The 4,903-nt window shown below is 49.8% G+C and overlaps 1 long non-coding RNA gene across 1 annotated transcript; it reads right to left on the reverse strand.

The window, feature by feature from the left end:
* Nucleotides 1-223: 223 nt before the first annotated feature.
* Nucleotides 224-4,451, reverse strand: LOC141021223 (uncharacterized). The gene is made up of 3 exons (XR_012181513.1): nucleotides 3,676-4,451; nucleotides 1,730-1,833; nucleotides 224-480 (listed from the first exon to the last, which is right to left on the reverse strand). It is a non-coding gene; the product is annotated as an uncharacterized lncRNA (long non-coding RNA).
* Between the last annotated feature and the right edge of the window lie 452 nt (nucleotides 4,452-4,903).

Genomic DNA, 4,903 nt, shown 5'->3' on the forward strand with positions numbered 1-4,903 from the left:
GAGGCAACGGCGAGGCCGGGGACGGGCTGGAGCTCGCGAATCCCCGGTGAGGTCGCCGGCGGCCAGAGGATGAAGACGAGGTCGGGGACGATGCTGCAGGGCTTCCGGCGGGGCGTTGCTCGGTGGGGAGTGTCACACCCAAGATGCGACCCTATCCTAAAGGAACTCGAAGGTCCCACCAAGGATAGAAGCGCATCTTGAAGACGCTTTTGCAAGGTGGATATCATTACATCAACATTACATAATAGATGGGGATCCATACAAGGCATACAAATGGCGCAAGATTACACCAACATCATACATAAGAGCAACATCCGACTACGGATGAAACACAAACAGAAGCTCAAACGACATCCACCCTGCTAGCCCAGGCTGCCGACCTGGAACCTATCCCCTGGTCGAAGAAGAAGCTGAAGAAGAACTCCAATACAAGCTAACATTGCTCTCGCGTCATGATCATCGCAAAACCTGTACCTGCAACTGTTGTTGTAGTAATCTGTGAGCCACGAGGACTCAGCAATCCCATTACCATGGGTATCAAGACTAGCAAAGCTTAATGGGTAAGGAAGGGGTAAAGTGGTGAGGTTGCAGCAGCGACTAAGCAAAGTATGGTGGCTAATATATGCAAATAAGAGCGAGAAGAGGAGCAACGGAACGGTCGTGAAGCTAGCAATGATCAAGAAGTGATCCTGAACTCCTACTTACGTCAAACATAACCCATAAACCGTATTCACTTCCCAGACTCCGCCGAGAAGAGACCATAACGGCTACACACGCGGTTGATGCGTTTTATTTAAGTCGAGTGTCAAGTTCTCTATAACCGGACATTAACAAATTCCCATCTGCCACATAACCGCGGGCACGGCTCTCGAAAGTTTATACCATGCAGGGGTGTCCCAACTTAGCCCATTATAAGCTCTCACGGTCAACGAAGGATATTCCTTCTCCCGGGGAGACCCGATCAGTCTCGGAATCCCGGTTTACAAGACATTTCGACAATGGTAAAACAAGACCAGCAAAGCCGCCCGATGTGTCGACAATCCCGATAGGAGTCGCACGTATCTCGTTCTCAGGACACACCGGATAAGCTAAGCGTACAGGTACCGACGTAACCCAAGTTGCCAAGGGATGGTCCCGCACGGTGCTCTAGTTTGGACCAACACTCCGAGGAGCACTGGCCCGGGGGGGATAAAATAAGATGACCCTCGGGGGCGCGACTCCCAAGGGAAAAGAGGCTAGGTGAGGCAAATGTAAAACCAAGGTTGGGCCTTGCTGGAGGAGTTTTATTCAAAGCGAACTGTCAAGGGGTTCCCATAACACCCAACCGCGTTAGGAACGCAAAATCAAGGAAGATAACACCGGTATGACGGAAACTAGGGCGGCAAGAGTGGAACAAAACACCAGGCATAAGGCCGAGCCTTCCACCCTTTACCAAGTATATAGATGCATTAATTAAATAAGAGATATTTTGATATCCCAACATAAACATAATCCAACATGGAGCAATCTTCATCTTCACCTGCAACTAGTAACGCTATAAGAGGGTCTGAGCAAAAGCGGTAACATAGCCAAACAATGGTTTGCTAGGAAGGGAGAGCAAGGTTAGAGGTGGTTTCATGGCAATTTGGGAGGCTTGAAGAGCAAGTGATAGGTGGCGCAGCATAGCGATAGAACGAATCAACTAGCATAACAATGATAGTAATGAGATCCAAGGTTACTGTCATCTTGCCTGAAATCCCGCTAGGAAGAAGAACGAGTCCATGAAGAAGGTGAAGCCACGAAGACGAACCAAGCGTAGACGAACGAATCCTCACGAATGCAACGAAACAGGAACTATCGAGGAGAAGCACAACCGGAAAGAAGCAAACAACATGGTAAACACAAAACACATAAGCAAGACATGATGCTCAACCAAGTATGATGCATGAAAAGGCTACATGAAGCTACTCATGGCAAGAGATGATGCACACAAGAACAACACATCAAAGCAAGTTTAAATGAGGCCGGAAACGACATATGACAATTCCGGTAAGTCCTCATATGCAAATTTCGAAATTGGTCCAGATCTGAACAAACATTAAGTTGAAGTTGTTAAACAGCAAGTTAAAGAGCACCATGATTATCTACACGAAATTGTAGTCAAGTTACATATAAAGTTCATTTAGTTCGGAGCTACGGCCTAGAAGATATGAGCTAAACAAGTTAAACATGGAATTGATGCAAAATGCATCCAAACATCAAGCAAACACTCTCAAAACAAGGATGCAACAAGGTAATATGAAACTACATGCAAAACTAAGCAAGTTTCATATAGAGCATGCACAAAACGGAGCAACAGTGCAACACATACACTCCAAACAAGATATAACAACAATCTGTCCAAAACAGCAACTAGGCATTTTGGCATGCATCAAAACAATATGCTATAGCATCCTAACATGACAGCAAAAGGCATGGACATGATGTAAAGGTAAAGCACGACAAAACATGAACACTGAGTTATCTCTAGAAATCACTAGAGCATGCTCAAAAGGACATGGCAAGATTACAACTAATAACAGTTTCACAGACTTAGCCGAAAATCACTGGACATGGCATAAATAACATCAGGTTGCAAAGTCTAGAGCTATCAAAAAACATGCTACAGGAAGATATCATAGCAAACAGATGCATGGCATGAATCTACTAATTGCATAGAACAAATGTCCCTTACTGATCACGAGCCAAAAAGGTACATAAGATATGATGGCACCCATGTAAACATAGCAAGTAATATGACAGATTCAGACAGTGAAAATAACAGTACATGGCAGAAACAACGATAAGTAGGCCTGTTGGTGAGCTTGTAAAACCCACCCCAAAGCAATAAATGGCATGACAAGGTGACCCACAGTAAGAAGACACAATTATGGAGCTAAAAATGTCAAGAGCAAGTTCATAGGGTGCATGGATCACTAGCAAAACACATGGCAATACTGGACTTCATGTTAACAGGATGACAGCAACATTATTTAGCAAGTTTGGAGCAAGATTACAACAAGATAAGGCAGGCTATAAATGAAAAAAGGGCATTGATGGATAGATCATAACATTTATAACAGAACATCCTTAGTGAACATCTCCAGATTAGGCATAGAACTCATGGTGACAGCAGGTTTACATGGCATCACAATGTTACAGCTACGGACTTAGCAGAAATGACCAAGACACGGAAATCAGCAACATCATGGAGGCTACTTTGCATGCTTGTGCCAGTCACCACATATATCACAGAAATACAAGACAAGCACCTCCGTAAAGATGGCATGATGTAGTTCAAAATTCATGTAGACATCAAGCTCATAGGATGCACACACAAAATGCAATGAAAATAACAAATCAACAAGTTCTGTAAACAGACAGCAGTTAACATCATATAGCACTCTTGCAACGATGATTAGGGCATCAAGATAAACTCAAACAAGCATGGCACAATGGAATGAAATGAAGAGCATCTCATGGTGAACATTGTGATATATCATACATGCAAAACGGAGCGACATGCAGAAAGTTACAAGCATCCAAATATGCACACATTATGTAGCAATTCTGGGACTTGGCAGTTTTTCTAGAAAAAAACGGAGTGCGCGCGGGATAACTAAATCACGCACTGCCGTTGGATAGGTGGGCACTCACCTAGCGGGCTGAGGCCCATGCGGAGGGGAAGCAGGCCGGGCAGACGGGTTGGTGGAGGTGGGCCCTGGGAGGCCCACGTGGCCGGCTAGCCCACGCACGGAGGCGCAGCGAGCAGGCAAGCTGTTCTGCTCGAACCTGAGCAGAACCATGGCGGCGGCGGTGGGACGAGGGGCTCCGGCGAGAGCGCTCGAGGACGACGGGGAGGCCGGGAACGGCCAAAACGGGTTGGTGGCGCGTGGATCCAACCAGGGGGCGCCGGATCTGGCCGGAGATGCGGCAGGCGACCGGCGGGAGGACTCCAGGCGACGGGGAAGGTCGGGCGGAGCCCCTGCACAAAGAGAGAGAGCGAGGTGGTGAGCTAGAGGGAGAGGACGGTGAAGGGAGGGCGCAACGGGCCCTGGCCTGGCGAGGTCGCCGGCGGCGGCGAGGTCTGGCGGCGCACTCCGGCGAGGGGCCGGAAGGAGGCGGGGCGGCGGGAGCTCGGGCTCCTCCCGATCTGGAGCTTGCACGGGGACACAGGGGCGGCGCAGGCAGCGGGCCTGATTCGGCCCAGCGGTGGGCCGCGGATGGGCTCGGGCGGGCCCTGCGTAGTGGGAGGCACGGGAGGACTGGGGAGGCCACGTGGCGCCCGGTGGTTGGTGGAGGCGGCGGCTGGCGGCGGCGCTGGCCGATGGGGGCGCGACAAGTGGCGGAGGGGGAGCTGTCCGGAGCCGAAAACGATGAAGATGCGCCTGCTGGAGGTGTGAGGAGGCTAGGGTTAGGCTAGGGACGCCCAAAATGGCAAGGGGAGGGGGTTTAAATAGGAAAGGGGGGCTAGGGTTCGGGGTTTGAGGCCGATTCGGAGTCGTTCGATCGCCATCGGATGGTCCGGAGCGGAGGGGCAGTGTAGATGGGCTAGGTGGGCTGTGAAGAGAGGGCTTGGGCTAAGGGGAGAGAAGAGAAGTGCAGCTCGGGAAGGGTTTTCGGAGACCGAAAACATCCGATGAATAAACTGGCAAGGGTGCCGCTATGGATTACGGTTGGGCTATCAAATGAACTCCGAATGCGACGAAACTTGACAGGCGGTCTACCTACACTAAAATAAGACCGCACGCCGACTTTCATCCCATTCCGAGAACCTTTTCGGCCACTTATAAAATAATATTTCGGAGGTGCCGCGGGCGCGTGCGAGTGTGTCTGGACGCCGAACGGACAACGGAGAGAGCCGGGAGGACCCGAACGGATGCAA

The sequence above is a fragment of the Aegilops tauschii genome, chromosome 4 (assembly GCF_002575655.3).
Source record: "Aegilops tauschii subsp. strangulata cultivar AL8/78 chromosome 4, Aet v6.0, whole genome shotgun sequence".
In the NCBI taxonomy this organism is placed as follows: Eukaryota; Viridiplantae; Streptophyta; class Magnoliopsida; order Poales; family Poaceae; genus Aegilops; species Aegilops tauschii.